The 24429-nt window shown below is 42.8% G+C and overlaps 1 pseudogene; it reads right to left on the bottom strand.

Annotated features, from left to right (window-relative positions):
• Positions 1–6183: 6183 nt before the first annotated feature.
• LOC148500722 (NACHT, LRR and PYD domains-containing protein 12-like) overlaps positions 6184–24429 on the bottom strand; it is a 125989-nt pseudogene continuing 107743 nt past the window's right edge.

Genomic DNA, 24429 nt, shown 5'->3' with positions numbered 1-24429 from the left:
TAGCGACAGCCAAGCTGTCGCTCCGGGTCTCACACCAAAGGGGGCGTGCTGTCGATGGTGACTGACAGCATGCCCCCTTTGGTGGGTGTGCCGGGGGCGTGGCTGCCAGACGGAGGCGTTCCCATGGGAACGCCTACCGTCTGGGTCCGGCCCCACTGACATCACTAGTGATGTCAGTGGGAGTGATTTTGGCTCTGATAGAGCCAAAATCACTCCAGGGCTTGCGGCAACAAGACCCTACCGCAAGGGTCTCGTCGCAAGCCCGATGGTAGCAATGGTCTTGACCATCGCGACCATCATCATGGATGCTCGCATAAGCTGTGGGTGGTAACCCACAGCTATGCGAGCGTCCAAGATGCCGCTCCATTTTTAGGTAGGAGGGTCCTTATTCAGAGCGAGCGCTCTGGTCAGAGCATCCGGCTCTGAATCAGGCCCTTTGTTCCTTCATCTAATGCCTTTAGGCATCACAGTCATCATTTCATCCTCCTGTTCCTCTATGAGAAAGGCCGAAGACCTCTGAAGTGTGGTTTTAGGGGTATTATGCAATTACTCAGGTACATCATAACAACGGCAACATATTGGATGTCTCTAATGGGCTAGAGATTTTGTTGTTTTTCTCCTGAGTTCTGTTCCCAACCAGTTGGCCTCTGACTATATTTGCCAGGAGATAATTTGCCCTATCACTTGGTGCATAACAGCATAGCAGCTTCTGTAGCAGTAAGACAAGTCTCATTCTTTATTTTAAAGGCAGTGATCTTATGTTCTAACTCCTTTTGTCCCTCAGTGTATCTCCCATAGGTGTATAATTTAGGTAGCATCTTCCCTTACCACTGCTGTAAGGGCACCAGGAACAGTGGAGGTATCATCAGTGGAGTTAGTGTAGAAGATGAGGCCTGTCAGTGATGTGAGCTCAGTAGGGCTTCATTGGGAGGTATTGGGAAAGTGACATGGCCTAGTGGGAGCCTCACACATCATTAGTACTGGGGCATGGCCTGATTATATTATGGTTGATATTTTAGTATTGGAGATCTGTAAGAAGAACCAATGTCGTTATGTATTAAATCAATATGTGGGTTACAGTAGTGCTGTTGTGTGAAGATTAGAATGTTCAGGGCAGAACTAAAATAGGAAATATAAATAAAGGATCAGTGTCTGTCCTTGGAACACCACCATATAATGGTACAATATCCTAATAGCTGTCAATTATATATAAAAATGTATTGACCATAAAATATGATAAAACATATACAAAATAACTAATAGGACAAATGTTAACTTACGATCACTGAACAAATTGTTAGCGTTTAAATTAAATAATAAATAATGAGTAATAATAATAACTGAATGTCCGCACATGTGAACTGAAGAAGTTAGAAGCTTTACTAAAAATATTGCTTAGAAAAAAATAATATAACAATAAATCAACATGTAAGCCAGGTTAAATCGTAAATTACATTTACAGAGGTTTCAAATCTGAATCCCTAAGATCTCTCATTTTACTCTGGTAAATATACCCTAAAGATTGCCTAGTCTAATGCTTACTCATAATTATTCATAGAACGTCATTTCACACTAGTCTGTCAGTAATTGGTCCTTGTGTCCATCATCTTAGCGCATCACATCAGTCTGTCAGTAATTGGTCCTTGTGTCTGTCATCCTTAGCTCATCACATCAGTCTGTCGGTGATTGGTTCTTGTGTACGTCATCCTTAGATCATCACATCAGTCTGTCGGTGATTGGTTCTTGTGTACGTCATCCTTAGATCACCACATCAGTCTGTCGGTGATTGGTTCTTGTGTACGTCATCCCTAGACCATCACATCAGTCTGTCGGTGATTGGTCCTTGTGTCTGTCATCCTTAGATCATCACACCAGACTGTTGGGGATTGATTCTTGTGTACGTCATCCTTAGATCATCACATCAGTCTGTCGGTGATTGGTCCTTGTGTCTGTCATCCTTAGATCATCACACCAGACTGTTGGTGATTGATTCTTGTGTCCGTCATCCTTAGATCATCACATCAGTCTGGCGGTAATTGGTCCTTGTGTCTGTCATCCTCAGATCATCACATCAATCTGTCGGTGATTGGTCCTTGTGTCTGTCATCCTTAGATCATCACACCAGACTGTTGGTGATTGATTCTTGTGTCCGTCATCCTTAGATCATCACATCAGTCTGTCGGTGATTGGTCCTTGTGTCTGTCATCCTTAGATCATCACACCAGACTGTTGGTGATTGATTCTTGTGTCCGTCATCCTTAGATCATCACATCAGTCTGTCAGTGATTGGTTCTTGTGTACGTCATCCTTAGCTCATCACATCAGTCTGTCGGTGATTGGTTCTTGTGTACGTCATCCTTAGATCATCACATCAGTCTGTCGGTGTTTGGTTCTTGTGTACGTCATCCTTAGATCATCACATCAGTCTGTCGGTGATTGGTTCTTGTGTACGTCATCCTTAGATCATCACATCAGTCTGTCGGTGATTGGTCCTTGTGTCTGTCATCCTTAGATCATCACACCAGACTGTTGGTGATTGATTCTTGTGTACGTCATCCTTAGATCATCACATCAGTCTGTCGGTGATTGGTCCTTGTGTCTGTCATCCTTAGATCATCACATCAGTCTGTCGGTGATTGGTTCTTGTGTACGTCATCCTTAGCTCATCACATCAGTCTGTCGGTGATTGGTCCTTGTGTCTGTCATCCTTAGATCATCACACCAGACTGTTGGTGATTGATTCTTGTGTCCGTCATCCTTAGATCATCACATCAGTCTGGCGGTAATTGGTCCTTGTGTCTGTCATCCTCAGATCATCATATCAATCAAGTTATTGCTCTTTAATTGTCAAATTCAAGATTCTCCACCTTGTTCTGATCACCACCTGCGTGAGCCGACAAAAATAATTTCAGTAACTACATGAGAAAATGATAATGATTTAATTGGTTGGAGAAATAGACCTTGTTCAAATTCCATAAAGTTTATATTACCTAACTGCTATGCAGAATATCATCTATACCTATAATAAAGTTGTGTTTTGTCTGTATATAGAATATTTTACATTTTTGCAGAAATGTTCTCTTTGGGACGGTGTATGAACTACAGAGACCAAAAATGTTTTTCGGAATTTTTGTTTGTTTTTCTGTCTGTACGTCTGTCAGCTTGCTAAAACTATGGGATGAATTTATATTGGGTTTTCAATATTGTATAGCTTAGTCACCTAGAAAGAGGTGCAATAAAGAAAAAAACAGATGCTTGACACTTGGTGTGTGCAGTGTGTGAAGCCAATGACTAGATGTTTAAATAAATTTTTGGGGACAAATATACTTTTAGGGACTGTTTATGAACTATGGAGACAAAATAAAAATTATTGGAATTTGCACAGGCTCCTCAAGTCCAAAATTACTGTATGTATGTATATAAATTTCGCACACCCTAAACGCAAACAGTTATATATGTATGCATATAGAAATACATAGCTATATATCTGGGCCGGCTCCAGGGATCTGAGCACCCTGTGCAGGCCTGGTACGCTGCGCCCTGCTATTTCATTTCCCTAGGCCACGCCCCCTAAGTGATGTTATTTGGAGGCGTGGCCGCATGGCACGCCTTCAAATAACGACAGGCTGGGGGTAAAGCCCAGCCCTCCGTCACTGGTTGGGCTTCCCCCAGCCCTCTCCCGTCAGTGGATGGATGCCGCGCGCATGCGCGCAGCATCCATTCACACTCCAGGGGTCCGGTTCCTACCGCACAGCTGCTGTGGTGGGAGTCCCCAACCTCCCAATTTGACCACCTGCGGGCCACTTCGGCCCATGGGTGGAACAGCGGAACAGTACTGTCCCACTGAAATCGAGATGTTGGGGAGGGGTGCGCCCTCTATGGGTGGCGCCCCTGTTCGACCGCACTGGTCGAACAACCCTAGAGCCGGCTCTGATATATAGAATCAGGCAGCTTATCTTGACTCATGAAGTTGCAGTATACATGTTAATCCAGTAGATGACACACCAAGACAAATTCTACATATTAAATATAGGTCCTGGATTCAGCAACGATCGCTATTCTGCTAGAACGCATGCACCGCAGTTGCTAATATTAACACTGATATAAATACGCAATGCGAATTAATCGCCTGATTACATGCGTCTTTGCTAGTGAAGTGGGCAGAATGAGGAGAATACCCGCGGCGATCGCGGGTCTCCGTGAAGGGGGCGGGGCTTAAGATGCGATTCTTCATGAATCACAGCATTTGGCCCCGCCCCCTACACAAATTTTACCCAATAGCGCCAGTTTTGCCGTGCAGGGGCGGGGCTTGATGACGCACATCATTAGGCCCCGCCCCCATTGGCTCCCTGCTGCTTCTCTTACCCGGGCTTCTCTCGTGAAGAGATGATAAAAGGTAGGTAAGTATGTATAACACTGACATTACACCACACACTGTATGTATAGATGACATAGGAGGCCTAGCAGTACTGTCATACAGAGGGCTATGTAACAGTAAGTGTATGGGGAGAGACCCTGCTTACATGTATGTGCTCAGTATAACACTGACATTACACCACACACTGTATGTATAGATGACATAGGAGGCCTAGCAGTACTGTCATACAGAGGGCTATGTAACAGTAAGTGTATGGGGAGAGACCCTGCTTACATGTATGTGCTCAGTATAACACTGACATTACACCACACACTGTATGTATAGATGACATAGGAGGCCTAGCAGTACTGTCATACAGAGGGCTAGGTAACAGTAAGTGTATGGGGAGAGACCCTGCTTACATGTATATGCTCAGTATAACACTGACATTACACCACACACTGTATGTATAGATGACATAGGAGGCCTAGCAGTACTGTCATACAGAGGGGCTATGTAACAGTATGTGTATGGGGAGAGACCCTGCTTACATGTATGAGCTCAGTATAACACTGACATTACACCATACACTGTATGTATAGATGACATAGGAGACCTAGCAGTACTGTCATACAGAGGGCTAGGTAACAGTAAGTGTATGGGGAGAGACCCTGCTTACATGTATGAGCACAGTATAACACTGACATTACACCACACACTGTATGTATAGATGACATAGGAGACCTAGCAGTACTGTCATACAGAGGGCTAGGTAACAGTAAGTGTATGGGGAGAGACCCTGCTTACATGTAACCGCTCAGTATAACACTGACATTACACCACACACTGTATGTATAGATTACATAGGAGACCTAGCAGTACTGTCATATAGAGGGCTAGGTAACTGTAAGGGTATACTTGCCGACAATCAGCTCCAGCCTTCTGGGAGGGAGCTGATTGTCGGCTAACAGCGGGGGGGTGGGGGGCGGTCATTGGGGGTGGAGCCGGGGGCGGGCCAGCCAGTTGGTGGTACATTGGGGGTGGAGCCGCACAACCGCGTCATCGTGGCTCTGCCCCTCTTCACAATGCCGTTATTTTCGGCAGTGTGAAGCAGGGGGTGGGGCCTCGACTCCCCCGCTGCGTGGGTTTCTAATCTTTTCAGGGGGGAGGACGGGAGGGTCGGAGGCTTCCGGGAGGCTTGCCTGCTTTTCCGGGGGGCCGGGAGCGGCACTCGAAAATCAGGAGTCTCCTGGCTAAATCGGGAGGGTAGGCAAGCCTGAGTAAGTGACGGGACTGGGTGGTATGCCTGCATGTGCCTACCGCCGCTGACGCATGATGTTGCTGACAATGCGTGGCAGTGTGCATCGTCAGTTACATAGCGGGCACACATGAGACGAGACGATGTGCCCTATATGTTGCTCTGATCTCTGGGATCGGACAACATATCGTCTAGTGTATACCCGGCATAACATCCATTTTGTAGATGGATGTTACACTGAGCTGAGCATACGCAACTACGTGTGATTTATGTCATTTGATTGCAGACGTATCATGGGCATATAGGAGGGCAATACAGATGGGCATACATAGAGATCTGTCTCTTGCACCGAGAATAGTACTGGTGTGAATGTGCACTGCTAGTGATGGAGGCTACTCTCACAAAGGGATAGATAAGAGTGGAGCAGTCGCATGGGTGCACTCATCTATGAATACAGGCCGAGACCAACAATTATCTTAGGGGGCGAGTTGCACAAGACTCTGAAACACCCCCATTCAGTACAAATATAGATGTACTTTTGCATATAACACATTTTTGTGGATGTAACTCAATAATCTTACATCAGAAGCTGCAGAGGCGGCTTCACACACTCCTGAAGTTTTATTCTAGAATCCTGCAGATTATTGTCATACAGGTGCAGTCTGGTCAGAGAGCGGTTTGTAGTAATAACAGAGCGGAGATCATCACAGCAGGAGGAGGTCAGAGCACAGTAATGTAACCTGATGAGAGATGAGGGCTCTGTGTTAGCTAGTTTTTTACAGCCTCACACTGAGGATGATGTCATCCCAGGACATTTACTAATTTTATACCAAACCTTACATCATGATGTAAACAGTGGTGTAACTAGGGCAGGGCGAGCGGGGTGCGTGCCCTGCCCTAGTTAGCCAGTGTAGCGCCGACCGCAATGAGTGCGGTCAGCGCTACACGTTTACACAGGACCGGCGCTAGGCTTCCAGCGCCGGTCCTGTGCCTGACACCTGAGCCCGTTCCCTCCCCCTGAGCGCTTGCCCAATAGCGCTAGGAGGTGGGCTCAGGCTGTGCATAACACACGCATCGCCGCCAGCGCTGGCGGCGATGCGTGTGTTAAACAGCAGCCAATGAGAGTCAGATAGACTCTCATTGACTGCTGCAGCACCCACTGCAAGAGCCGGACTTCCGTCCAGCTCCTGCAGTGGGTAATGGGACTGACGTCATGACGTCTGTCCCATAATGCTGAGCGCACCAGCCCGGGCGGACTGGCGGGCGGGAGCGGAGTCACAGACAGGAGCAGGAGCAGCGTGGATTCAGGTAAGTATATTTTTATATATACATATATATATATTATATATATATATATATATATATTTTTTTTAACCTATCTGCACAACGGGGGAGGGGGGTGGCTACTACTGGGGGACCTCTACTGGGGGAGGGGTGGCTACTACTGGGGGTGCCATTGTTGGGAGGACCTCTACTGGGGGGGGTCTACTACTGGGGGCACTTACTCGGGAGGGGGAACCTCTACTGGGGACTACTACTTGGGGGGGAACTACCACTGGGGGCATTATAAAAGGGGCCTACTACTAGAGGCACTGCACTCGGGGGACAACTACTGGGGGCAATAATAGGAAGGGCCACTACAGGGGCACTGGATAGGGGGGATCACTACAGGGTGCCTGCATAAGGGGACCACTACTGGGAAAACTGCATGGGGGGGACTACTGCTGGGGGCACTATATAAAGGGCACTGCATAGGGGGGGGACTACTACTGGGGGCACCATATAAAGGGCACTGCATAAGGGGATACCACTACTGGGCGCACTGCATTGTGGGGACTGCTACTGGGGCACTGCATAAGGGGAAACACTACATGGGGCACTGCATTTGGGGGGGCCACTATTCGGGGTACTGAGTAAGGGAAACTAATTGGGGGCTGTATAAGGGGGACTACTACTGGGATACTGTATAAGGGGCACTACTATGGGCCTGCATAAGAGGGACCACAACTGCATACTGGGGGTACTGTATAAGGGGTACTACTGGGTTAAGGTGCATATCGGGGGGGGGGCTCCCTTTTCAAATTTGCCCTGGGCTCCAAATACCCTAGTTACACCACTGGATGTAAACATGGCTGTTTTCAAATGATTAAGGGCGGCATAAATCTATATAACGGGATCTTTAATAACAGCCTAACAGAGGATATGTCAGTGATATCACCTGCATTTTATACTTTTAACTAGTAATAGGTTAATAACTATTGCATAAAACTTGTCCGTAAGGAAAACAAATATAAGAAAACAAATAAATGTTTGTATTTTCACAATGAAAAGAATAATATTTCCATAACATATATTCAGATAACATAAGAAAAGATCCAGTAGCTAGTTTCCTGTGTCTTTGCCTTGTGTGGTCTATGACCTGTACTGAGATAACAGTTAAATATATATACTGAGACAGATCTTACATAAGATCCTGTAGGGCACAGGCTGGATGTCTTAGTCCCTCACACAGAAGCTTTATCCCAGAGTCCTGCAGAGCATTGTATGACAGCTCCAGTCTGGTCAGAGAGCGGTTTGTAGTAATAACAGAGCAGAGATCATCACAGCAGGAGGAGGTCAGGTCACAGCATTGTAACCTGATGAGAGATGAGGGCTCTGCATTAGGTCATTTCTCAGTGGCAAACGCAGGATTTCCAGAGGGGGGTTTCCAAATACTTAATTTTAGAGCGAGTGTAGCCTGTCAATGAAGAGGGCAGAATTGGTACTTAACCAGCTTTAATAAGCGTCATACAAAGTGTACTGTGTGGATTAATTCCAGCATATACAGGACCAGTGATCACAGTAACCCATTATGTGTGTCATACATAGTGTATTGTGTGTCATAATTCCAGCATATATAGATCAGGAATCACAGTAAGCCATTAGATGCGTCAGTAGGGCCATCCTGCCTGAGCAGAATGCATTTATTGTAGATGTAAGCACCATTCCAGACTATTGTAGCAAGCCCAGGAGCCTGGAGGAGCAACAGAAGAACCTAGCACTGGCCTGGACATATATGAACATATTGGGCTCTATATCAGTATATCTCTAACAGTGCATGTTTTCCAGATCTCCTAGTTGGTGCACAGGTTATTTATTACTGGCTGATACATGTTAAAAGATCCACAGGTTGTGATATTTATTTCATTTGTGACACTGAGAAGAACATGCAGCACTAGTAACATTCTATTATATTACTATTTCTATTGCGGTCATGGTGTGGTCTGGGGAGTGGGGTTTCCAGGCAGACGGAACCCCCCCCCCTGCGTTTGCCTATGTTTCTTATAATGTTTCAGACTCACACTCAGCATGATGTCATAGCTGAATATTTACTAACTTTATATCAAGCCTTACATCATGCAAAGATGGCTATTAACAAATGATTAAGGCAAAATTCTAAATGTAATGGCTATTTAACAATAGCCTAATACAGGAGATATTAGTGATATCACCTGTATTTTATACTATAACTAATAATAATAACAGGCAAATAACTAATGCATAAAACTTGTCCTTAAGGAAAATATATATTAAATCAAAGCAATGGTTGTATCTTTATATCGAGTAGAACAATTGTTCAATAAAAGTATACTCAGATAACAGAAGAGACGAGCCAGTAGATATTTTCCTGTGTCTGTGCCTTGTGTGGTCTATACCTTGTACTGAGAGATCAGTTATATTATCAATGATACAGTTCTTACATAAGATCCTGTAGGGTACAGGTTGGATGTCTCAGTCCCTCACACAGACGTTTTAGCCCAGAGTCCTGCAGAGCATTGTATGACAGGTCCAGTCTGGTCAGAGAGCGGTTTGTAGTAATAACAGATCGGAGATCATCACAGCCGGAGGAGGTCAGATCACAGCTACATAACCTGATGAGAGATGAGGGATCTGCATTAGGTAATTTCTTATAATGTTACAGCCTCACACTCAGCATGACGTCATCACTGATCATTTACTCACTGTTTATCAAGCCTTACATCACGCAAACATGGTTAAGTCTAATCAATAAATCGACTGTTGTGTTGAGAAATTTTAAAAGGATTATTGGGAAAATATATAAAGAGATATTGACCCATCTAGTGCACTGAAGATTATCTTGATCTTTTTCGTGTAGTGAGATGGTTAAGTCTAAATAAATAAAATAACATTATAAATGAAAAGGCTATTTAATAGCAGCCTAACACAGGAGATATCAGTGATTTCACCTGTATTTTATAATGTAACTAGTAATAAGCTAATAACTATTATATAAAACTTGTCCTTAAGGAAAATAATTATAAAAAAAAAAGCAATATTTGTACCTTAACAATAGAACAATAGTTCCATAAATATATATGCAGATAACACAAGATCCAGTAACTATTTTACTGTGTCTGTGCCTTGAGTGGTCTATAGGTGCATACACACGGTACGATATGTACCACCAACGACTTGAAAGATATCTTTCAGTGAAGTCATCCTGCCACATCTCTGACCAGGCAAAGTTGACAATGTCGTACAAGTTGGCCTACATGTACGGACGACCATAGATATCGTTATCGTTCATGCGGGAATGCGCATCATTGGTCATTGTCAGGTTAGTGACTGCAAAAAAGTGAACAATATGAATGATATCATTATCAATCATATTGTTCATGAATGTCATACCGTGTGTACACACCATTAGACTTCTACTGAAAGAACAGTTATTGTAACACTGAGACAGATCTTACGGGAGATCCTGTAGGGCACAGGCCGAATGTTTCAGTCCCTCACACAGAAGTTTTATCCCAGAGTCCTGCAGAGCATTCTGTGACAGGTCCAGTCTGGTCAGAGAACGGTTTGTAGTAATAACAGAGCGGAGATCATCACAGCAGGAGGAGGTCAGATCACAGTCTTGTAACCTAATGAGAGATGAACGATCTGCATTAGGTAATTTCTTATTGTTACAGCCTCACACTCAGCATTATGTCATCACTGGACATTTACTAACTTTGGGCCTGATTCAGACCCACTCGCGAGCGGCTGTCCGCTCGCAAGTGGGTCGATGTTATGGACTGAGCATGCGCACGACGGAGGGAGCTCCGTCGTGCGCATGCGCCAGACGCGACGTGCGAAGGAAAGTCCTTCGCTCGTTGTGTCCGATCAAAGGGGGCGTGCTGTCAATGTTGATTGACAGCACGCCCCCTTTGGTGGGCGTGCCGGGGGCGTGCCTCCCTGACGGGGGCGTTCCCACAGGAACGCCTCCCGTCAGAAGCCGGCCCACTGACATCACTAGTGATGTCAGTGGGAGTGATTTTGGCTCTGATAGAGCCAAAATCACTCCGGAGCTTGCGGTTGAAAACCTCAACCACAGGCTCCGGCTCGCAAATTCGATGGTCGCGATGGTCTCGACCATCGTGACCATCACAATGCACGCTCGTATAGCCTGTGGGTGGTGACCCACAGCTATACGAGCGTCCTGGAGGACGCTCCATGAAAATGGAGCCCGGCCCTCATTCAGAGCTTGCGGCTCTGAATGAGGGCCTTTGTATCAAGCCTTACATCATGCAAATATGGCTATTTCCAAATGATTAAGGCAACAAGACACTTTAACAACAGCTTAACACAGGAGATGCCTGAGAAATCATCTTCATTATGCAAACTAATGCACAATACTGCAGATCCCATAATACACAGAGTCAAATTATCTCAGTTCAGCAGAACAAGATCTAGTTTTATAAAATGATTGTAAAAGTAAGAGTAGTTATATATCTAATTTCTATTCAGCAGGAAACATCACCTTTTATTGGATGTCCACTGTTCAACAACGGAGACACTGACCGAGACATGACATCACACAGCAGAATTTGTGCTATATTTTCCATTTGTGCAGTTCTACAATTGCTTTAATGTTTTTTTATATATAAAAAATATGAACAAAAAATAAGAGTTTCTGTCTAATCTGTCTATAATATGACTAGTAATAGGCTAATAACTTATACAAAACACTCTTCTGATAATAAAAAAGCAATGGTTGTATCTTGACAATGAATAGAATAATATTTCCATAAAATATACTCAGATAACATAAGAGAAGAGCCAGTAGCTATTGTCCTGTGTCTGTGCCTTGTGTGGTCTATGACCTGTACTGAGATATCAGAATTATAAATAATAAGACAGTTCTTACGTAAGATACTGTAGGGCACAGGCTGGATGTCTCAGTCCCTCACACAGAAGCTTTATCCCAGAGTCCTGCAGAGCATTGTATGACAGGTCCAGTCTGGTCAGAGAGCGGTTTGTAGTAATAACAGAGCGGAGTTCATCACAGCAGGAGGAGGTCAGATCACAGTACTGTAACCTGATGAGAGATGAGGGATCTGCATTAGCTAATTTCTTGTCAGAAACCTTACCTTACCCTACCAGTAAGTCATAAATCTCAATGGCTATCATTTTCCCTACAATGGGAGCCCGATGCCCGGCATACCAAATGAAGGTAAGCCGGGTGCCGGGTGCCGGGTGCGGACAGTCACGGTTGGGGGTGGGTTAGGGGATCCTGGGAGGAACTTAGGTTAGGCCCCCTACTGGGAGGGTTAGGGTTAGGCTAGGGGAAGGGGGGTTAGTTAACGTGCATTCCACAGCCGTGGAGCACACCACCGGAAGTCACAAATCCTTTTAGCATAATGGTGTAGGTGAAATAACTTTCCTCACCTAACCCATGCTCGCAGGTTCCATGTTGGTTAAACTCCACTGAGCGGTGATAGCTATCACACCAAAGGTAACACACAAACACATGACAGGCAAAAGCACAGCACCATAGCTCCGCCCACAGGTTTGCATCATCAAGGATTACACGCTAGCCAAGCGCTAGAGCTTAAACGTCACCCCTATCACCTATAATGCCGACAGCCTGCGTTCCATTTATATCACTGGAGTGCAAGCTGGCTTGAATCTCCATAGTGACTACGGCTCCAAGGGCACAGCCATCAGATCAGTGTCTATACGAGAGGCCTCATAACACCCACATCCCGAGCAGGAAATAGAAGTGACATATAATCATTTTTTAAAAAGGAACTCTACAAAACATAAGTAGATATCCCAATGTAAACAAACACTTACAAAAACAGATTAAGCAAAGGTAGCTGCACTTAATGGAGCTAACAATAGGGAACACTGGGACACAAAAATAAAAATATAAAACAAAAATAAACAAAGATAATCATACCAAAAAATAAATCATAACAATAAAGTAACTCAAATATATGATTTGGTATAAAAATATATTGAGGGGATTCATCTCATTGAGTCCCCTTGGGGCCACCGTATCCAACTGGTGAATCCACCTAGCTTCTCTCTTCAGTAGTAGTAGATCCTGATCACCTCCACGGGCCAGTGGAGGAATTCAGTCTATTATCATATAGCGTAAAGTATTCAACTGATGATGTTCATTGTATACTTTGATCCCTCATGAAGGGGGGATCGAGGCAGTAAGAGGGGCACGGCTAACAGGACCGTATGTTGGTCCACCAATAGAGTTTTTGATAACATTGTTACGTGCAGTTCTGGAATGAAACCATTTTATGTATCAGGGTGACTGGTTTATCCAGTTGGCAGGGACTGCCATGGGTTCCAACCTGTCACCCTCAAATGCAAATATATATATGCACCAGTATGAACGCACTTTTCTGATCAGTTGATTTACTTTAAAAGATTTATTGATGATATTTTTGTTATTTGGAGGGGTGATGAGGATTCTTTTTTTTTTAAATGGTGGAATTTTTAAACCAGCTAGACACACCTATCCGCTTTACAGTGGCAGTTGATTCTTCTAAAATGAATTTCTTGGATGTGACGGTGTCGCGACATGAGTCAACCCTAAGCCACAGAAAAGACAGAAAAGACACTGATAGGAACACACTTTTGAGCGCTTCAAGCCACCACCCTAACACCCTGAAGTCTAAGTTACCAGTGTCACAATTTGTTAGCGTATTAAGAAACAACTTGGATCCCGACCGAGCAAAAATGCAGCTGATAGAATGCCATAATAGGTTCTTGGACAGGGGCTATAAGGACAAAGAGATAGAGAGGTGCTTCACCAGGGCTAAGGCCATTGTTGGAGATAAACAGATTGGAATAAAAAAAACAGTAAATCTGAGATGTTATCTTGGGAATGCATTGTGATATGAATCTAAAGGCCACTCAGAGAACCAGTAAAAGAATTGGCCTTTGGTATCTACAGACCCAGCGATTAAATGCTTGAGGAATGAAGTTCCATTACTGAGTGTTAGCAGAGGCCGAAATTTAAAAGACTTCCTATTGAGACCAGATATGCGTCCTGAAAACTCTAAGAAGGACAATAGGCTGAAACAAAATAAAGGTTGGTTTAAGTGCCTGGGATGCACAACATGCAGATCCTTAATTATAGGGAAATTCTTTTGTCACCCCACAGTTGACGCAAGATATTTTTGAACTATAGGTTGTCATGTAATCATGACCATGTGGTTTATTTCCTCACATGCCCATGTGGCTTAATGTATGTGGGGAAGACCATCAGGACATTAAAAGAATGTATGTCTCAGCATCGGTCCTCTATTCATCTTGCATATAGCATTGGCTCCACAGACAAACCTGTGGCCCTCCACATCCTAAAGGAGCATCATCAGTTGAATACTTTACGCTATATGATAATAGACTGGATTCCTCCACCGGCCCATGGAGGTGATCGGGATCTACTACTACTGAAGAGAGAAGCTATGTGGATTCACCAGTTGGATATGGTGGCCCCAAGGAGACTCAATGAGATGAATCCTCTCAATATATTTGTATGACAATTCATCTTTTTGAGTTACTTTATTGTTATGATTTATTTTTTTGGTATGATTATCTTTGTTTATTTTTGTTTTTTATTTTTGTGTCCCAGTGTTCCCTATTGTTAGCTCCGTTAAGTGCAGCTACCTTTGCTTAATCTGTTTTTGTAAGTGTTTGTTTACATTGGGATATCTACTTGTGTTTTTTAGAGTTCCTTTTTAAAAAATGATTATACTGTATGTCACTTCTTTTTCCTGCTCGGGATGTGGGTGTTATGAGGCATCCCATATAGACACTGATCCGATGGCTGTGCCCTTGGAGCCATAGTCACTATAGATATACAAGCTCTAGTGATATAAATGGAACGCAGGCTGTCTGCATTATTGGTGATAGGGGTGACGTTGGAGCTCTAGCGCTCGGCTAGCATGTAACCCTTGATGACGCAAACCTGTGGGCAGAGCTATGGTGCTGTGCTTTTGCCTGTCATGTGTTTGTGTGTTACGGGTGGTGTGACAGCTATCACCGCTCAGTGGAGTTTAACCAACATAGAACCTGCGAGCATGGGTTAGGTGAGGAAAGTTATTTCACCTACACCATTATGCTAAAAGGAATTTGTGACTTCCGGTGGTGCGCTCCACAACTGTGGAATGCATGCTAATGATGGTATGAAGGTTTCTAATGATTTGAGCAAATAGTCAGTGATAATAGATCCATGTCTTCTTTGGTGTATACTAATGTTAACCTAAATAGATGCCCTGTATTCGGTGATTTCAATCTATAGACACAGTTATTAGTGATAGATATTGATGTGTTTTACTTCCTGGTGTTAAGTGGGAGGGTGTGTCTATTTGGGATGCCTCTGGCATTTATAGGCCCTGTTGGGCAGGTGGTGGAATATGCTTCTTTGATACTCTGGTCTCTGGGCTTTGGGTCTTGACAAAGGGCCAGCTATGGTCCGAAACGTCGACATCTTTCCTTTTATATGATGTGAGTAATAAAAAATATGTTTTTGTCTACATTCAGAAGACTGGTGAGTGCTTTCTGATTCTATGGACTATATGATGGCGAAACTATGGATGGACTCTGTTGTTTTTTCTGCCTGAGAAATATGCACCCCAACAACTTTGATACTAATAAATTTGTGAGTGCCACTCGACATTGGACTATATATATTATATATATATATATATATATATCAGGCTGTAGGTGTAATTATGTCATGGAGAGTTTTGTTATTAACTCACTGAATATAGATGCAGCCCCGTAAATATTTTCAAATGACTTTCCATAAGCTGCAGCCAAATTTATTATTTATCAAATGTTTCATTAATAACTTGATGTGTCAAGCAGTGAAAAGAATGGGGAGTAGAACAGTGGAGAAGTTGCCCATAGCAATCAATCAGCTTCTACCTATTATGTAATATAGTGGTTCTCAAACTGGGTGTCGGGGCACCCAGGGGTGCCACGGATTGGTGGTCCAGTAACAAATAAAATGATTTTTAGTCGTATAATAGGCAATACCAGTGCTAATGGCAGCTAATCAAAAAATATGTGGGCAAGTACAAGTGCCGCCCTGTCAAACACTACATACTGTAAGTGAAAATTAGGGTGACATAGGCATAATCAATTTTTTTACTTTTATTTTTTGCTGAATTTCTCAATAAGAAACTTTTGCCCCAGGGGTGCCACGGAAGAAATACAGAAACATTAGGGAGCCATGATTCAAAAAAATTTGGGAACCACTGATTTAATATATCGTACTTGATAAATGCTATCTTGGAGCTGAAAGGGTGACTGTTTTCACTGTTTGAAACAACAACCCCTAAGTATTTTCACAAATGAATAAATCCAACATTATAAAACATTTAAGCATAGTAATGGTAAGTGATGTACAATCCACCAATATAAAATATATAAGTATAGTAATGGTACGTAATTTACAATACACCAATGTAAAACATATAAACATAGTAATGGTAGGTGATGTACAATCCACCAATATAATACATATAACCATAGTAATGGTAGGTGATGCACAATCCCCCAATATAATACATATAAGCATAGTAATGGTAGGTGATGTATAATACATCAATATAATACATATAAGCATAGTAATGGTAGGTGATGTACAATCCACCAATATAAAACATATAAGCATAGTAATGGTAGGTGATATTAATACATCAATATAAAACATATAAACATAGTAATGGTAGGTGATGTACAATCCACTAATATAATACATATAAGTACAGTAATGGTAGGTGATGTATAATACACCAATATAAAACATATAAGCATAGTAATGGTAGGTGATGTACAATATACCAATATAAAACATATAAGCATAGTAATGGTAAGTGATGTACAATACACCAATATAATACATATACGCATAGTAATGGTAGGTGATGTACAATATACCAATATAAAACATATAAGCATAGTAATGGTAAGTTATGTACAATACACCAATATAATACATATACGCATAGTAATGGTAGGTGATGTACAATACACCAATATAAAATATATAAGCATAGTAATGGTAGGTGATGAACAATCCACCAATATTAAACATACAAGTATGTTAATGGAAGCTGAGGTACTGTATAATACACCAATATAAAACATAGAAGCATAGTGATGGTAAGCGATGTACAATTCTGCAATGTAAAACATATAAGTATAGTAATGGTATGTGATGTGCCATCCACCAATATAAACTGTATAAGCATAGTAATGGCAGAAGATGTACAATACACCAGTATAAACTGTATAAGCATAGTAATAGTAGGTGATGTACAATACACCAATATAAAACATATAAGCATAGTAATGGATGGTTGGTGATGTATAATCCACCAATATAAACCATATAAGCATGTTAATGGAATCTGAGGTACTGTATAATACACCAATATAAAACATATAAGTATAGTGATGGTAGGCAATGTACAATTCTGCGATATAAAACATATAAGCATAGTAATGGTACTGTAGGTGATGTACCATCAAATAAATTAACCCTTTAAGCATATAACTAGTTTACGTAATTTTTGAGGTTACTTAAAAAAAATATATATATATTTTTGAATTCTGAAAGACATACATCAGAGAGATATATAAATATATTATGTTTACAAATAATTTGTGAACCCGTAAATACAGCTTGGATTATAACAATAAGTAAATTGAAAATATAGAAAAACATTTAAACTAGAATACAAAATATGCAGCCCATATTATTATTGTATAGCTTGAAAACATAAGAAAATATCTGAAATAAGCCATATTAATAAAATTGTAATATTTATTCCAGTCAAAAACTGTGTTCTATATATTATTTATGAATTTTATTTTTAATTGTTAAAAAAACCCTATAAACTCAATAACAATATCAATGGTAATCAAAGAGAGACAAAAAAACTAAAAAATATAAATAGAGAGAAGAGAGAGAAATCAGGAGAAAAGTTGGAAAAGTAGGAGAGGGTTGAGGGAAAGAGAAAATCAGTAATCTTGTCATTGCTGTAGGTGTTATATAAACTAAAAAACATTTATTTGAGGAAGATATTCAAGTGACGTTTCTTAATAGGGAGTATGTGGTGTTTTCAAATATCTTCATAATCTGATCTGATGTGGCCTGCAGTAAAAATGTAAGGTAAATTTCTAAATTTTTATAAAATGTAAGAACACCTTTTTCATTATTGTATAATACTGTATGTCTATCAAAATAATGTATATTAATCAATTCCAACTTAAGTATTTCTAAAGAAGGCCCAGCTTTGGAAACCCAATGCCGTAGAATCAGTTTCCTGGCTAGAGAGACCAATATTGTGAGAAAAGGTAATACTTTAGAAGGGACATATGTTGGGGAGCAGGAGGTAAAGTCTGCTAGAAGGAACAATTCCCAAGAAAATGGTAACTTGTTCCCAGCATTTTGAACAATAAATTCATACACTTTATACCAAAAATTTTTTGATTTTAGAACATTGCCAGACATTATGTAGAAAATTAGCTGATGTTGCATGGCATTTCGGACAGGTACTCGATGCATTTGGTATCATATGGCTTAATTGGGCTTGTGATATATATGCCCTATTTAAGAATTGAATATATATTTCCTGCAGTTGGGCAGAGCGTAGCCATTTCATAATAGTTGGAATCATGGTCATGATACGTTCCATAAAATCAAATTCTGAAAAATCCTGGGACCAAGATCGCCAAACTCGTTTCCATAGGCCTGTAACATTAGTAGGTAGCAAATCATTATACAGATATCTGAGTTTATACTTAGTATAAGAAATCAATGTAAAAAGTGAATATAATGGTGAATGGGTAGACGGATTGAACAGCGAAATACAGGAGCCCGAGGGAGATTTGCTATTAATGTAATGTCATATTTGTAGATATAAAAAAATTGGTAGTTAGGAATATTGTATATATCTTTGAGTTGTTGAAAAGAGTAAAGAGTGCCTCCAGGGTTGTGCACATTTATGATTGTGGCAATCCCTTTTTGTTTCCAAATTTTGTAGTGAGAGATTGAGAGAGATAGGTTAAATTATGGAGAAATGGGGCCTGGACTGCACACCCTAGCCACACCACCCCAGGGCACCACACAAAATAAAATAAAAATAGCAGTGAAGTGTGTAGTGTTAGGTTTGAATTTAGGTGTTTGTTTATGGCAGACCAGGCTTTATATGTATCCCTGAAGAAAATGTTATAGATAATGCCATTCTGAAGTTTTGCATGTGGGATGTGTAGAAGAGCTGCAGGGGAGAAGGGGGCAAATAATTGTTCCTCTAGTCTAAGGTTAGTGAAATTGGATTGATTTAGCCACCATTTGGAGATATATCGAAAAGCTGCAGCATAAGAAAAAGTTGGAATATCTGGTAAGCCCAGACCCTGGGCAGGTCTGGGCGAGTCAATGGGAGAACTTCAGATTTCATAACATTAATTTTGGATCCTGTAAAATAACTGAAACAGGAAATGTCATCCAGTAATGCGGGAAGAGACGATGTGTGTCGAGAAATAAAGAGGAGCATATCGTCGGCAAATATATAAAGCTTCAGTTCAATGTTACCTACTTGGATATCATTGAATGAAGTATTAGCTCTAAGAGTAATGGCTAAAGGTTCCAAGACAACTGCAAACAACAATGGGGAGAGAGGACATCCTTGACAGGTGCCTCTTTGTATTGAAATTGGGGGTGACAAAAGATTATTGGTCAGAATATGAGAAGAGTAAGTCAAATTGGATTAAAGTAACAATAAAGTAGTAATTGGATTAAAGTTACAATTTGGGGGGAAACCCAAACCTATTGTTATGCCATGGGGGTGACTTTGAGGGTGTAATTTGACTACCACCTTGAGGGCAGGTAACTCTTGCCTGGATGCGGTCGTGCTTCAGCTTTGAGAGCTGGAAGATGTCTTGGCAGGATGGGCCTGTAGGCCGTGAAGATGAGGCGGCCTTTGGGCTGTGCAGCAGCCTTGAGGGCTGTGATAAACTAGCTTACTGTAGCCAGTGGATGTGGTAGAGATTCAGCCTTTGGGCTGTGGAAGAAGTCTTGAGGGCTGGTCGGCCTTGGCTAGTTGCGGCCTGAGGGTCGGAGGTGAGATGCAGCCTTTGGGCTGTGGAGGCAGCCTTGAGGGCTGGTCAGCCTTGGCTAGGAGCGCCCTGAGAGCCGAAGGTGAGATGCAGCCTTTGGGCTGTGGAGGCAGCTTTGAGGGCTGCTAAGTCTCTGACCAGGTGAGTACAAGGAGGTAATGTGTCGCCAGGTTGATACTGGTGCAGGCACACTGAATTGCACAACAAAGACACTGGAGTGCGGCCTATGTCGCTGGGTTGACACCTGTATAACAATACTGGATTGCGCTCCTTGGGATGTCAAACTGCAGCCAATGTCACAGTGTTGACACTGGCATTGGTTTACTATTAATGTTCTGAGGATGCTGGAGTGCGGCCAATTTCGCCGGGTTGACACTGGCAAGGATGTGCAGTATAGCGCTCTGAGGATGCTAAAGTGCGGCTAATGTCGCCTGGTTGACACAAGCCAACGGATGCTAACATGCGCCCAGGGGTGCCCTCTGTACTGCTAGGATGACACACGTGGCAGAGCGCTGAGATGCACGCTGTGCTGCCAGGATAACTCTTGCAGCACACAACAGGTGGAATGCAGATCGTGCCGCCTGGATGGAACACAATGGCAGGAGAAATATATAACAACTGGAACAATGGAGAGACTGGAACACTGGAACTCTACTGGTGTACAAACTGGAAACACGAAACTCTATCACTGGCATGGAGTGAAGGGTTGGCTGGAATTTAACAGAAACAGGGCCCAACCAGAGAAAGCCTCCCTAATGAGAGACTAATGAGTAGCTGGGCTGTGCACAGACAGGATAAACAATGTGTGCACCTGATACTGTACACAGACAGGCAGTAATTAGTGCAGAGCCTCAGCAGCAACCAAGACTGGAACTGCAAACAATATGCTGCTACCACAGATCCTAACAAGAGGAAAGAGGAGGTTTCAGTGAATGCTTGTCCGGCATTCACCCCGCACAGCATTGGCAGCGCGGCGGCTTGTGACAGTACCCCGCCCCTTGACGAGGGGTTAAGGAACCCCTAGAGCCTGGTTTGTTTGGAGAGTTCTCAAATAATCTTCTCTGCAAGGTGGGAGCATGCAGAGATCTTTCTGGAAACCAAGAACACTCCTCTGGTCCATACCCTTTCCAGTGGACCAGGAACTGAAGATGTCCACGAGAAAATCTAGAGTCCAGAATCTTCTCCACCACAAACTCTTGGCGCCCCTGGACGAGAACTGGTGGAGGTCTGACTGGATGTCTAGAAGTGAACCTGAAGGAAAAGAACACTGGTTTGAGGAGAGAACAATGAAATGTGTTATTAATTCTAAGGGTCTTTGGTAACTTCAGCCTGAAGGCTACAGGATTGATTTGGGCAATAATGCGAAATGGCCCGATGAACTTTGGCCACAATTTCTGCAACCTCTGGTGCAGATTGATATTCATGGTAGATAGCCACACCAGATCACCGACTCTGAAATTACACGGTCTCCGATGCATGTCCGCCCACACCTTGGACTGACCGGATGCTTGCAGGAGGCCATGATGTACTTTCTTCCATACCAGCTGTAGTCTGGAAACAGAAGAATGAGTTCCCGTCATTGACAGCTGGAGTGAATTACTCCTTGGATGACTCCCATAGATGCAATAAAAAGGAGAGATAGTGGAGGCAGAATCGCAGGAGTTATTATATGCAAATTCTGCAAAAGGCAGCAGTGGAACCCAATCATCCTGGCACTTGGAAATGAAACAGCGGAGAAACTGTTCCAAGGACTGATTGGCCCATTGCATCTGACCGTTGGACTTCGTATGATAGCCTGAAGACAAACTAACATTGATCCCTAGATTGGCACAGAAACATCTCCAAAACCAGGAAACAAACTGCGTACCATGGTCTGAGACAATATCCACTGGAAGTCCATGGAGCCTGAAGACATGGGTAAGAAATAATGCAGATAATTCCTTAGCAGATGGTAACTTGCTCAAGCGAACAAAGTGCACCATTTTGGAGAACTGATCCATGATAGTCCAGATGACAGAACAACGTGAAGAGACCGACCGAACGACAATGAAGTAGCAATATGGGACCATGGCTTAGAAGGCATAGGAAGAGGACACAGTAACCCTTAAGGAGTAGTCCAGAGAGTCTTATTTTTGCACAGACATCACATGCCAAAATGAACTCATGAATGTCTTGAGACATGGACTGCCACCAGACAGAACGAGACACCAGCTCTAGAGTTCTGGTGAGATCAGGATGACCCCCCGCTTTTGAGGAATGGAATTCCTTCAATATGTCCTTGTGCAGTCTCTCAGGAACAAAGAGCACTCCTGACGGTGTTTCCTGAGCGGCTTCAGACTGACAAGAAGTAAGAGAATCTGCCAGAGTTATATTTACTGCAAAGTGAATTCTAGAAGCCGGAACAATGCTCTCTTCAGAGACCCTTGGGAGATGACTGATGGAAAAGCTTAGAGACAGAGCATCCGCTTTAATATTCTTAGACCCTGGCCTGAAATATATCACATACTTAAAATAGGTAAAGAACAAGGCCCAGCGGGTCTGTCTCGGATTCCATCTTTCAACCATCTCAATATAGGCCAGAATTCTATGGTCCATGAGAATGGTCACCACATGATTTGCCCCTTCTAGCCAGTGCCTCCAGTCTTCAAAGGACCACTTGATGGCCAAAAGCTCCCGGTTGCCGACATTGTTTCTTTCAGCGGAATCAAATCTCTGGGAAAAGAAGGTTCATGGGTGAAGCTTGCCATCCTTGATATCCTTTTGTGAAAGGATAGCACCCACTCCAACTTCAGAAGCATCAACCTCAACAATGAACAGGAATTCTGGATTGGGGTGCCGGAGAACAGGAGCGGACATGAAAGCCTCTTTCAAGGTATTAAAAGCCAGAATAGCCATAGATGACCATTTCACGAACTCAGCTCCTTTTTCTTTAACTCCATGATGGGCGTCACAATTGAAAAGGACTTTACAAACCTACGATAATAATTGGTGAAACCAAGAAAATCGCTGGATGGCCTTCAGTGTTGTGGTTTGTTCACAATCCAGGAGGGCTGTCAGGGTCCATAGAGAAACCTTGTGAAGAGATAACATAGCCCAGGAATGACACCTCCTTCACCTCAAAGTTGCACTTCTCTAATTTGGCATATAGGTTATTAGCCAAAAGCCTTTGCAAGATTTGGCGCACATGCCCACGATGTTCCTCAACCGACATGGAATAGATGAGGGTGTCATCTAGATAAACCACGGCACAGACTCCCAATAAATCCCTTAACACCTCATTAATGAAATCTTGAAAAACAGCAGGGCATTGGAAAGGCCAAATGGCATGACAAGATATTAAAAATGTCCCGAATGAGTATTAAATGGCGTTTTCCACTCATCTCCTTCCCTGATCCAAATGAGGTTGTATGCGCCTCTAAGATCTATCTTAGAAAAGATGGAAGCCTCTCACAGTTGATCAAAGAGCATGGAGATGAGTGGTATGGGATACGCATTTTTGACTGTGATCTTGTTCAGTCCTTGGAAGTCTATGCAGGGTCTAAGGGATCCATCTTCCTTCTTGATGAAGAAAAACCCCACTCCCACCAGAGATTTTGAGGGTCGAATGAATCCCTTATCCAGGGCTTCCTGAATGTATTCCTGCATGGCCTTATCCTCCGAAATATATAAGGCATACCAGGTAACAAATAACAGATCTATGGCACAGTCAAAGGCCTGGTGTAGTGGCAGGACAGCAGCCTTTTTCTTGGAAAAAACCTCGGCAAGCTCCTTGTAAGGAGTAGAAATAGACAACAGTTTGGATGAGACAGTGGCAACTAACTGAAATGGATGGGACAGACATTGAGAAAAGCACATCGATCCCCACTCAAGAATCTCCCTGGTTTGACACTGGATAATGGGATTATGACATCTAAACCATGGTAACCCTAAAACAATTGGAGCCAGCGGACACTGCAGGAGCAGAAAAGACAATTCTTCCCAATGGAGAGCTCCAATGGACAACTGCAAGAGTGGCGTACGACAGGTTACCGGTAGTTTAGACAGACTGGTCCCATCTAGACTGATCACCGACATAGGTGAAGCCAAGGACTCCGGATTGAGACCTAGGGTCTTGAAGAAGGAGATGTCCATGAAGTTTTCCGCAGCCCCGCTGGCGACAAATACATGAACAGAGACTTGACTGTTGGACAGGGTGACGACTGCAGTGATGAGAACTGAATTCTCTGGGAAGATGGATGCAGTGCCTGCATGTACCTCCCCTAAGTTATCTAGACCCTGCCTTTTCCTGACTTCAAAGGACAGACTCGAGCAATATTTCTATCACAGCTACAGCCCCAACACACGCCTACTGAATTTTTCATCAAGGGAAATACGACATACTCCCAACTGTGTTGGT

Source organism: Taudactylus pleione, unplaced genomic scaffold, assembly GCF_031769625.1.
Source record: "Taudactylus pleione unplaced genomic scaffold, aTauple2 ptg000547l, whole genome shotgun sequence".
Taxonomy (NCBI): domain Eukaryota; kingdom Metazoa; phylum Chordata; class Amphibia; order Anura; family Myobatrachidae; genus Taudactylus; species Taudactylus pleione.
This window is presented reverse-complemented; position numbering and strand designations above follow the sequence as displayed.